Raw genomic sequence first — 13,630 nt, 5'->3', positions numbered from 1 at the left:
TGGAGCATGTCGTTCCTGAAGGACTGCACCCCATGGAAAGGATCACACTGGAGCAGTTCATGAAGAGCTGCAACTTGTGGGAAGGCCACACTTTGGAGAAGTTCATGGAGGATTGCCTCCCATGGGAGGGACCCCACTCTGGAGCAGGGCAAGAGTGTGAGGAGTCCTTCACCTGAGGAGGAAGGAGAGAGAGGCAACAGGTGTGGAAATGACCACAGCTCACCGTCCTGTGCTGCACTGGAAGGTGGTAGAGAGTTACGGACTGCACTTGAGGCTGCAAACAAGAGACTGATGGGGGAAAGTGTTTTTAAGATTTGGTTTTATTTTTCATTATTGTTCTCCCATTGATTGTTCATAAATTAAAATAATTTCCGCAAGTCGAGCCTGTTTTGCCTATGACAGCAAGCTGTGAGTGATCCCTCCCTGCTCTGATGTCAACCCATGAGCCTTGTGTTACATTTTCTCTTTCCTGTCCAGCTGAGGACGATGGAGCAGCTTTGGTGGGCACCTGGCAGCCAGTGTCAACCCACCACAACTAGTTTTTTCTCCCAAGATGTCACATATGATCTACTTTGAAAATAAAATATATTTTCTTTACTGTTGTTCAATTGTTCATTGTTCACTGTCATAAAGCCTATCATACAAAAAAATGGATGGTTTTAGAGTATATGATATAAAAGCCACTATGAAAAATAAATAGCACTGAATTGCATTAATGCATGTGGAGATTCTCACTGCACTGCTACATAAAGAGAAAAGCAGTCTGAATCAGAGACATAAACAACAAAATAAATTTTCTAGGCATATTAAATTTGAAATTTAATTTAAAAGATTTAATAAAGATCTTTATTTTTTCTTCTAGAGCCTATACTGCTCAGATTTTTATTTGAAAGGGGCTGTTAAAAATTTAAATATCCACCCAATTAGAATTTCAGAAGCACCTGGCTATTGAATTCCTAATTAGTTTCCGTGAGATTTTGTAAATCCTAACACAGTTTCGTCTGCATCTTGAAGTGTCTGAATACGTTTAGAAACCTTGACTAAACTTCTGCTTGCATTTATCACAGAATAGGAAAGATAAAAGCATTGAGTCTAAGTTTCTAATTAAGGTGTCAGAATGAGATATAACCAAGATATCATAAACTCTAGTAGCAAAGAATTCTCCTCTACCTAAACACTGTTGTGCCAAGTGGTTTTTTTTTTCCATTGGAGTCACAAATGCTGGCTCTTTGTGTGAATATGTGAGGTCAAGTTAAAATACCTGCTGCCATCTTTTTGCTGGTAAAATGCAGTTTTCTGAGTGACTTGTGGAGAGCCAAAGTTTTTCTGTGATTCTGAACAGAGTCTGTGATTGCTTGCCTCTCTGTAAACAAAAATTTGAGGTCATAACAAAACACTTCTTTGGTGCAATTACAGAAAAAAAAGATGTTACCTGATACCAGCTAATGGATCTGTAGAAATGATGACATACCCACAGAGTGGGGGCGCAATATATAAAAGAAATGCTATATATTATGAATATTAGCTTTTTGCTAGTGCTGTATCAATTTTCTGAGCAGTCAACAGCTAGCTTTATGGCGTGTTAGAGGGATGATAAAATGACTAAATGGTATAAATGTGAATTACGAGGAAGAATAATTAATTATTTGAAGTTAGCTTTATAAAAATTAAATATTATATTATCCCTTCTTAAAGTAATTAACATTTTATGTAAATTTGCTGAATATTTTAATATAGATCTCTGCCTTTCTAAGTGTGAATTGTTTGTCCAGTCTCACTGCCAATCTGGAAGAGATTATATTTGCTTTCTAGAAAAATTTCAGGATATGTTAGCCAGAATTCTCTTCAATATTAGTATTATGAGAATGATAAATTATGTCAATAATATTAGAACTACTCATTCTACAGTGTTTTGCAAGTATTTTTGTGTATCCTGGCAAATCTAAATGTCCATGGCCTTACTGGACTTCACATCTCTCTCATTTGTTTAATAGCATATGTGCCTATCAGGATTTTGTGAGAGAGACGGGACTGCTTAAAGATAACTCAAAGCGTGATTTATTATTTTTCTTCTACAGTCTCAGGAAGGAGCAAGTACATCTTATTCACCAGATATTCTTGATCAGTGGTCACAAGATTACAGGTCACAAGATCTTTTAAAGGTTATTTAGCCAGTATATTAATGCCACAAAAGGATGTTTCTACTTTCACACCAATAACAAATTATTTTGTTTTAAACATCTCCATTACAGTGTGGACTTCTTTAACCAGTCATATAGTGACACACAGAACTACTTGCTATACCTTAAACTTATTACCTTCATAATTACTTCTATATCTTAACTTTAAAACCTTAAAACTTCTTACAGCTTAATGTCTCTCTATTTAAACTCACATTATTACTTATGATTCTAAATCTGGAAGCTTTCTCCAAGGTCTCAAGTCAAACCCTGTGTCCATGTCTATAACTAAACATGCATTTGCAATATTTTGAGAGCTTTGTGTGTTTGGAATTCCCATATGTACTGATGGCTTAGCTTAAATTTTGTGCATCTTTATGCACTGGCAACTTCCTCAGGATGAAGTCCCATCATATATTCTCTCCTTACACAAAAATTTCAATAACCACAACATCAATCACAGAATTTAGATTGTAAACTGCAACTTGATCATACCTGTCAGATCTGCAGTCATTCACTTCATTTGAAGTTCACTGAATAATTATTATAGTGATAGTTAGGTTTATTTTAAGAAAAGAGTGGAAAAATCACCAAAGGGTTTAAATGGAAGTACATTCTGCCTGCTACCAATCTGTTTCTCTCCTCTTGAGTATGTCTAGAGGTCTAATGTGCTCTTTGTCACCAAAGTCTTTAGAAGTGATATCTCTGGAAGATGTGGGGCAGCTCTGCCTGATGCTGGAATCATTTGGTGTGACCTGTGAGCTGGGTAGTACCAGATCAGTACCAGCCCAGCTCCACACAGTTCTTCCTGCTGGCTGTATTATCTACAAATATCCAAGAATACCAAAACCATATAATTGACTGCAGCTGGTAAGCAATTTATGGGATTTCACTGTGTTTGTCAATTCCATTCTAGATAGCTGGTCTGAAGATAACATCTACACAAATGTCTGGTCTGTTTTGAATCATAAGATTGAAAAGATCCCATGCCAGCAAGTTCCATCTGTCAAATTTATGTTTATTGGACCATGAAATTTGTCTAACATCTTGAGCTTTTATCAGAGTCTATCTTATGTTGGAATCAATCAGATTATTACTGACAAGACAAGCTGCTTCAACTAAAAATTTGACAGGGTTTAAGTAGCCTATTTAAATTAAAAAAAGACCACTTATGAAGTAAATATCACTACTTGCACAACTACTACATACAATATATGAAATATATAAACATTCTTATCTTCTTTATGTGTTCTTGCAAATTCCTTTTGCTGAAGGTTATTTGTGTGTAGAGTACACCTGTGGCTGGCTGGATCAGGATCTAATATCAAACAGTTAATACAGGGAGAAATCCATGGTTTTCTTTGCTTTGCTTTATTAAGCATAAACTGGAATAATTTTACAAAATTCCTACAAAAATACAGAGTATTACTTTTGGTATACAAATACCTTTCCCTTGTGACATCAGAGAGATATGATTGGAAAATATTATTACATTTTATTTATCATTAAGAATCAAAGACAAAACAATAGCTTTAAGTTTCTTTATATATTTTTTCAAAGATTGTAACCCATATGAAATAAAACAATATATTTCATTATTTGAAACCCCATTCAAAAAATAAAAAAGGGGGAAGGAGACACTATAAGCTGATATCATTCTAAAGGAATTCTAAATTTTAAATGAAGGCAAAATTTTCAAATTCAGAATCTTATATAGATGTCCTCTGGAGCTCTTTCTCATTCATCTTATATTAACTGAGAAGAAGAGACTACAATAGGATCCTTCTGAATATGTAAATTATCCTGTATTAATAAGCTGCAGCAGCTATATATTCTAGATTTAACTGTTAGAACTCAGCTCAAGCAATAAGACCAAATCAGATCTTAGCAATTTACATTTTTATAGTTCTTGCTAAAGCAATTCAGAATTGACTTTTACTGCCAAGAGAGGGCATAAAATAGTGTATAAAAATGTACTTAGTACACTTTGTGTAGACCTTGCTTTTAAACACAAGTCTTTCTTAAAAATAATTTTAGAAACATAGAATATAAAATAGCCAAAATGGAAAAACACACAAACAAATAAAAAAAAAACCCTCTGCCCAACTGAAGATGAAGATCAGAAAAAGTTGTAATATTGCTGAGGTGAAATCCACAGATGAATAAAAGAGGAAAAATCAGCAACTGATAACTGACAGAGAAGGAAAACCACAATGGACAAAGGAACAAAATCTGCAGAAATGTTCTTATTTAAGATGAGTGCAGGATAATTGCTTTTCAAGCAATAACAGCATTTCACCTCTTAGTGTCAGATTTTCTAGCACAGAGTGGAAGAATTAATAATATTTATATTCCTAATAGGTGACTTTTTTTACATATTCTTACATGGCAAAGGCTTTTAAAGCTCTCTCTTGGAAACCAAGGTCAGACTATTTGTATTAGTTACACAGGTTTTGTTATTTTGACAGTTGCATTTCCATCTAGTGCAATGATTTCTGAGACAAAAGCTTTAGATTAATATTGCAAATTGTGTTGATATGTTCAAGGCCAGGCAGGGTGGAGCTTTGAAAAACATGGTCTGGTGGAAGGTATCCCTATCCAAAGGGAGATTGGAATTAGATGATCCTTAATGTCCCTTCCAATCCAAACCATTCAACAATTCTATGATTAAATAAATTCACAGTGCTCCATGTTGATTTGGTAGACATAGAGTACAGGACAGCCCAACAGCTGCTGGCTTCCATACACATCCAACAAGGATCTGTAAGTAGTTTATAACAGACATAAAATTTACACACCAAAGTCTAGCCTTTCCCATCTAATGTGCTTATCCTATATGAGGATCCTATATCTATCCTATGTGAGGATAGACTATAAATGGCATTTTTTAATTTCAGTCTCTTGAAAAATAGTATTAGGTCTATGTAAGACTATAATTGGTCAGCTCCAGGGTATCTTTGGGATAGGACACATTTCCAAAAAGTGCAAGCTGATGTGATTTAGTGGCATGTAAAAAAAGATTTTTAAGTTTTCAAAAGCAAAAAGCTGGCTAGGTGATGTACGTAATGATAATATTCTCAAATTGTCTTCTTTGGAAAACAACTCATCCACTTCCTACAGAAGAAAGAATGGGAAAGAAAGCTATCACCAGAACTAATTTATATCATAGCTTAAAGATTATAAATCAAGTTTTATCCTCACATAGGAGCATGGAAGTCTCACTGAAACCCTGCAGATTATAAAGATAGAATTGTAAGAAGAGAGATATAAAAACACTTGCTCATCATGAACAATGATATTGATTTTTGTGCTAGGCAGGGGTTTCTTCCCCTGTCCTTACAGACATCTAGCAAATCCAGGGTCATACAACCCCAGCGATGAAGGTTCTTTAGCCCAGACATTTAGCACATCCTTCTAATTGGTAGAAAAATTGCAAATTGTAATGCTTATTTAGCTTGTGTTTTTTAAACAGAAACCCATCATGCCAGGTGCCTGTGTGCATGGGTGCATACATGGAACACAGCAGAGGCTTAAACTACTCTATCTTACCAGGCAGGAACAGAATATGTTATTTATTCTTAAGACAATATTAACAAGATGAGTATACTTGTTTTTTCATACATGTGAAAATATGAAATAAATAGCCATTAGCTTACAAAGGCCTTGTTTCTATCTCCTGTGTGGCTGAGATTCTCTTGCCAGATCTCTAGCCCTCCAAGCAAGAGAACAGTCAGCAATATTCACACTGAGGTCTACTGTGAAAGTGTGCAATAGTTCTGTAACTTGTTTACTGTAATTTATTTTTTTTCACAGAATATCTATTTTCAGCTTCTATTTTTCAATATCTATTTCAGCTTCACTGCAGAAAGGCGAGTTCAAGGACGTGGTTACAGTGATGTCAGTCAAATCACAAGGGAAATCTCAAAGCAGCTGTGATCTTAGGATTTTGCGACATTCTCCTAACTTTCACAATTTTGTCCTCTGGCTCAGCTGTCACACACACATCTGTGTATTTGTGTGACAAATAGACTTTAGCCTGTAGATGTTATGTCTGCCATAAATCCTGGACAGGGTGCTCTCTGCATCTGTACCTATTGCATCAAGGTGCAGCAGTGTCAGGCTTGGTGCTAGCAAGAGCTGTGTCCGTGCTTAATAACACCCAGAGAAGCTGCATGGAGGAATAGAGATAAAATCATAGACTGAACAATCTAGTCTTGCCCAAGTGTTTTCATAAACCAAGTTTCCTAAATCTCCAATCATTTTCACTGCTCTTTTCTGGATTTTTTGTGATATACCCACATCTCTTTTTAAACTTCATGTGTCAAATCAGACAGGTGTTTCTGGCTGAGATCAAAGAAAAGGCTTGTGATGTAAATTTTAAAAAAAATTAATTTTTTTTAAGAACCCCCAAAATCCACGGCCTATCACTGCTAAATATGAAGGATCAGCACCCTGGTGCTGTACTTGCTGCTCACATGTGATAGAAGTGCTAAGGATTAAGTTTTATATACTTAGAGATGAGTAAAGATAACATACAAGAACTAAGTGTTAATATTAATTAATATTACTACTAATAATTTAATGAAATAAGCTGCTAGTGTTGTTAATGAGATGTCAGTTTACTAAAGTTTTGTTTTAGAATTGTTTTGAATTTGTCAGTCTCCTGAACAATGTAGTCAAAGCAATCTCAAACTCCCTGATACTTTTGTATATATGTTGATTTGCAATGTAGCTAAGGCCTTATCAACAGCACAAAGAGTTTGTTTCACACGTCTTATGGATTATATATAAATGCAATGAGGATTGCTTCCTTTGCAGCTTGAACTGCTTAAGAACTTGTTGGGACCCATCATGAATGTGCATAATTAACTATTTCAGTTTAGATGTCCTATCCTGAATTTACTTTCCTGAATTTCAATCAGTTATTGCAAGATAATTTCAGATAATTAATTGCAAGATTAATTAATTAACATGATAATTCTGCAACAAGTAGACCGATCCCTCTAGAATATTTGAGTCTATAATTTTTTATAAATACTATTTTAATACATATTGTAGAAGAAATCTCTAACAAAGGTCAAACTACTTAATTTAGGCTAATTTACATGGGGAAGTATACAAGACAAGAAAAAGTCTCAGAAGACTGTGTACACAGATTTCTTGCAAGTTTAAACCAACTGTAGGTAAAAGTTAATGTTTTTATAGATTTAACACCCTAGCAGCAGAATACTCTGCCTTTACTTGCTTTTAGAATACTACTTCCAAGGTAGCTATAGGTATTTCTGATTCCCAAATACTCAAAAAGTATGTCTTAATGTATTTTCAGGGAAGAAATTACTCTATTGTCCATCATTATTCTTCTGGATATCTTGAGTGATGTACGGTGAATACACTTCAGCTTAGTACTGCAGGTATAGCCCTCTTGTACCAGCCACCTCTGGATTTTCTGTTATACCACAACCTTACCAATTAATGAACATTCCTACCATTAAAACAGTCAAATAATATATTCCATTTTCTCATTCATTGTTGTACATGTGCAAAATTTTCCTGTTATTACGGGACAAAGTACTGTGGTGGAAATACGAAAGCAGGAACAAAGAGCACTGCTAGATATATTCATATAGCACCACCTGTTAAAAAGTGCCACAGCCCTAGGAGATCAGAACAAAGCAGATATTTACCTTTAATTCTTTCAGGCATTTGCATTGTGCCGTCCTACTTTATAAAATTTTGCATATTCGCTATTTTTCCTGCTATAACTTAGGAAATGCAGCAGTTCACACCAGTGTGCAAGCATACAGCTTTGATTAGGAGGTTTTAAATTTTGCAGCAGTTTGGCTGAGCTTCTAATTGTTTATATGTGGTTGTTTATTTTAGTAGTGTGACACTTAAAGGAGTTTACAGTATTATGTTTAAGATTTGGCACAAGTGTTGCAAAACTTCTGCTGAAACAGTGAGCCTAGTGATGGCATAAAGGACTTGGCTTGTCAAAGCAACATGACTTTCCTGCATTTTGCTAGAAACCTAACACTTAAGAATTGAAAAATTGGTGTTTAAAGAGCTAGGAACACTCACACTTAGTGTAGATGTTGTATGCTGTGCATCATTTGTCATGGTCAGACTCTCATAGGTAATACATGAGTGATGTTCTACAAATACATTTTGCCTTTCAATGTTATTTTGTGAAAGAAAAAAACCCAAATCTGTCTTACTGCTTGCTCCTCGTTCCTTTACAGGACAGTATCATGGGTTTAGTGCTCCTGTGCCAATTTAAAAAGCATTTTTTCACTTAGCAATTGAAATGTAAAGTAATGATCCTATTATTTAATGAGGATAGTCAGGCACAGAAAAAGGTGGAGCATGTGCTGCATTCACCTACCAGCCCCAATGTCATTACTGCTATTAAAAACTCATACTGTTTTTCAGAATAACCACCTCAATGAGACCAGAGGTCCAAAATACAGTATCTTGTCAGAGATAGCTGTGGCTTTCACATCTGTCAGTTAACAGAGCTGTTTTAATAAAACACAGCGTCTCAAAAGAAGTGTTTGGCTTACTTTTAAGTCCCTTAGTGACAACAGAACTAATGGAAACTACCCAAATATGTCTGAAATCTCAGTATCAGTTTAGTGTGAAGTATGGCAAAAATTCCTGTTATCTGTTGCCTGAAAAGGAGCAATGCTTGCACAAATTATATGTAGCAAAAATGATAAACTATTTGGAAGGTTAATTTACTCTTCTCTTCCTGTACTGCAAAAGGAAGACAAAATTCAGGGCTATCATCTATGAAAAAAAATGTGGATGTTCCAATACTCTACTTTTCTGTTTCTAATGCAAGAACATCATGTGAATTCTGTACTCATTTCCATATCAAAATGATGTCTGGATAGAAACCCATGGCTTTTAAACAAAACACACATTTAAAGACTTATTTTGTAAATCTGACAATTTTAATTGAAGGGTTTATTTTTAAAAATCTTAGAAGACATGCACAATATCCATTGTGACCAGAAATGTAATTATCTCATACATATCAATTCAATTGTAGATGACAAATGTAACAGCATGAAATATATTTATTAAATATGGACTTCAAAATTTGAAAACCAGACCCAAAATATTGTGTAGCGATAGCATAGGTCAAGCTTGTTGCAAAATCTTTCCTTTTGGTGAAATTTAAAAATGTGATTTATATCCCTTAGCAATAAATGGATAATATACTGAGATGTAGGGTTGTTTGGATTCCCTATATTTTCTTTTGACTGTGCAGGAGTTACCTGAATCAATAAATAATAATAATAGGAAGCATGTAACTCATGTTAATTCCACATCAAGCAGGAGGAAAGCAAATTGAAGCTCTGTAATTCTCTTTTTTTTCTATTTTTCTTCTTTTTTTTTTTTTTTTTTCTTTTCCAAAGAACATCTGTGTTTATTCAACGTGTGATTGAAGTTTCTTGGGCTGCCTCTTAGGGGTCCATCAAAGATGACTAAGAATGGAAAGTGCAGTATGAGAGGTACACACAGAGAATAAATTGTTCATTCCTTAATCAAAGAAGTAAGAAACTTGCTGTGCTAGGCAAGTGGGAAGAGAGAGGAGCATGAGGTCACAAACCTCCAGGCAGGTTGCAGTCACAGTCATTCTGGTTGCAGGGGAGAACAAAGACTTTACATAATGACGACAGAAAGACTGTCATCACAGAAAATCACAGAAAAACAGATCAGCAGGAACCACAAATATTCAGAATATCTGTGCCCTGTATCATCCTTCCATCCTACAGTTGTTCAGGAGAAGAGACTTGCAATATTTGCCAGTTTTCATGAATCAGTCACTGGCACTGATTTCAGGTCAGAAGGCAAAGTTCACATGCATGCATCAAAATTAAAAGTTATATAAAATGTGCAAGATAGACTTGAAAACTATTTTTATGCAATAAAGTAGATTTTATTTTTATACATTATTAGCACCAGTAGCTGGATTAAACTGCAGGGTATGTATTAGTTTTATCATGGCGACAGCTAATCAGACTTTTTTTGTGTGCCACCATGAAGCTACTCAAATTTTTAAATTTCACTGAGCTACTGATTTTCTCTGATGCTTAAAACAAGCCAGTATTGACATTAACAACATGAAAAGATCCATAAGAGTTAAGTTGAGGAGTTATTAAGTGCATTCTGATTAATCAGGTAAGAAAACATTTTTTGTCAAAAGCCATTGTTCTTCATCTGAATTAAAGGGTATTCTAATGAAGGATTATTATTTTAATGAAAGATTAATGAGGGACAAATACTGTCCTTCAAAGAAAGAAACAGCAGCAGAAATTGGTATTTCGCACTTAATCAATTGCAAGCATGCAACTGCTTTTGTTGCTCTCTTAAGGTCATTTCAATACAAGTCAGAGACCATGTTTGCAAGCTTCATTTAGATGATACAAGGCATGCAAAAGCAGCTGATTTTAAATTTAGTATCGCTGCCTTTAAAGAGAAGCAGGTTGAGATATGGATATGTAAAAGAAAATAATTTTGCAAGGTCTGCATTTTTCTTCCTTGCTCTAGTAATGTCCTGGTTCCTATACAATTATCTATAGCTAAGGTAACAGCTTTTCTCAGTTCCATGTTTCAGAAGGCTGCACCTTGGACTACTATCTTAAACAGAAACAATTTTGGATGCCAAGAGTATGGTTAAAATTGGTTTTCATAAATATACGCTTTATGATATATTTGCTAGATATTCTAAATAACTGCAAGTACAATTTATGATTGATTTGTTATTTCTGTTGGATTATGATTACACCAGTAACTGCATGTCAGAGAATTTCTCTTTGCTGCCTGAATCAGTTGTTTGAGCTGCATTAGCTGAAAGAAGCTGGAGTGCAAAAAATCCGATGCTTTTGACTTAACTCCTTGCTTTCATATGGGCTTAGTCTTTAACCACCCTTCACAAACCTGTCAAATACTAGGCAGGGAGATTTCCAGCCTTAGAAATACATTTTCTCAACCATGCATTGTCAGAGATGACAAGTAATTTAGGATTTCTTTTTTTTCCTGTAGTCCATTTTAGATGTTTACTGTAGGATTATATAAACCTCTTTTATTCTGTTTCACACAAATAAATACTTTTGCTGGCCTATTTTAGAGTCCCACTGGCACATATTTTGCTGAGTTATTGTCACTCATGTTCCATTATTCCCAAATTACACATCACAAGATTATGGTCAAAGTTTAACCTTAAAAGCAGATGAGCAGAGACTGCAAAATTTTATGACAAGAGTCCTCATCGGTATTGGTTGAATGAATCATATTCTAAAGCCAGTAGTTTGTTGCTTATGGGCTATGCTGCTTCCATGAAGGGATTAGTAAATTGATAAATAAATCACCCTTTGGTAGATAATGACATGGCCTCAAATTCACTCAGGAATTCTCTGCCTCCTCCTCCCAAGCTGCACAAGAAGATGGAGAATGGAGGTTGGGGTCAGTTCACCATATGTTGTCTCTGCTGCTTCTTCTTTCTCAGGGGGAGGATTCCTCACACTTCCCCTGTTCCAGTGTGGGGTCCCTCCCATGGGAAACAGTCCTCCATGAACTTCTCCTATAGCCCTTTCTCCATTGCTAGCCATTCCTATAGGCTGTGGTTCCTCATGAACTGCTCCAGCCTAGGTCCCTTCCACAGGGTGCAGTCCTTCAGGGACAGACTGATCCAGTGTGGGTCCACCACAGGACTACAAATCCTGACAGTGTGGGCTCCCCACTCCATGAGGACATAGGTTCTGCCAAGAGCCTGGTTTGGCATGGGCTTGGCACAGCATCACAGACTCCTTTGGGCATCCCTCTGCTCTGGCATGGGGTCCTCCAAGGGCTACAGGTGGATCTCTGGTCCACTGTGGACCTCGATGGGCTGCAGGAGCACAGCTGTCTCACCATGGTCTATATTGAGGGCTGCAGGGGAATGTCTTCCCCAGATCCCTGAGCACTTCCTTCCCTGATCTGCAGAGTTGTTGCTCTCACATTTTCTCACTCTCTCATCTTTGGCTGCAATTTGTTCCTGTGCTGTGAATTTTTTCCCCTTGTTAACTGTGTTATCCCAGAGGTGCTACCACTATCACAGATGGGCTCAGCCTTGGCCAGCAGTGGGTCTCTTGGAGCCATCTGGTCTTGACTCTATCACACATTGGGGAAGCCTCTAGCAGCTTCTCAGAGAAGGCACTCCTGTAGTCTCCATCCCCAATGCCAAAATCTGGCCAAAAACCCAATTCACAAATGAAAACAATGACAGATGCATTCTGTGTTCTTCTTTGCACGGGATCAGTTACAGCTCCTGCATTTCAAACCCCTTTTCCTGTTAAATTTAAGATGGCTGGAGAATGTTCAGGATAAGATCTAGATCTGTGTTTTATAATTTAACATACATTATATTTTTACTTTTACTTCTTTCATCATAGAAGAGGGCAGGGAAGAGAAAACTGGTAAAAGGATTATGTGAGTCATTATTATAAGGAAATGAATCTGGGTTTCCTCAGTGACTCACAGTTTCTCTGATATCATTTCAGTGGATTAACTACTCAAATCAAATTGAATGATAAACTCAGTCTAATATAAACTGCAGAACACATTATTTTTAAATTTTTCTGCATTTTGGTCTTTTACAGATCTTTTACCCAAAACAGACCCACTTAATTTTCCTCCTTTATGAGAATGTGAACAAGGCTGTGAAAACTATAAATAACAGTAACAACTCTTGGTAGATGAAGTGTCCTGATACATCTTACAAACAATCTCCAATATAAATTTTTTTAAAGAATTAGACTACAGTCTAATCACAGGCTTCACTGTCTTTGAATCTAGAATTTGAAAACACAAATAAATGATGGCTATAATTGTCTACAAATGTGTCATGTTATTTTCTCATACATCAGTTTAATTAATAAGCCAGACTATGATTTAAAATCCATACAACCTTTGAGTCAAATAAAAACTTTAAATCCCTTTCATGAACACATAACTTTTACCATATGTAGCTTTAAAAGGACACATTGGATATAAAATTACTACAGTTTAAAGTACTGCAAAAGATGAGTAGTCCATATGGATACTGACTTGCACATATCACTTTCAACAGCTAAGTGCACTTCAATATCATCAAAAGTCACATCAGAGTGCTATTTCAAGCACTCTGTTTCCCCCCCTAGCAGAGCATCTCACTTCACAGTGCAGCTCAGGAAAGGTTTTTTATTTGAGATCTTTAAGCAAGCCCCTGTGATGACCTAGTTCTGACAAGTTAGCTGAGTTACTGAACTGACCTTTTGACAAAGCCAGAAAATGAGATGCACAAGCTAAGGTCAGTGTTCTCATAAGACTCACATGTGTATGTCTTGGACATGGTATGACTGAACAATAAACAGATGAAAGAAGGAACAGAGACAAAAATTAAATACTCTGTGGTTTCTTGAAGA

The sequence above is a fragment of the Parus major genome, chromosome 3 (assembly GCF_001522545.3).
Source record: "Parus major isolate Abel chromosome 3, Parus_major1.1, whole genome shotgun sequence".
NCBI lineage: Eukaryota > Metazoa > Chordata > Aves > Passeriformes > Paridae > Parus > Parus major.
The sequence above is the reverse complement of the archived record's forward strand: the minus strand, read 5'-3'. Positions refer to the sequence as shown.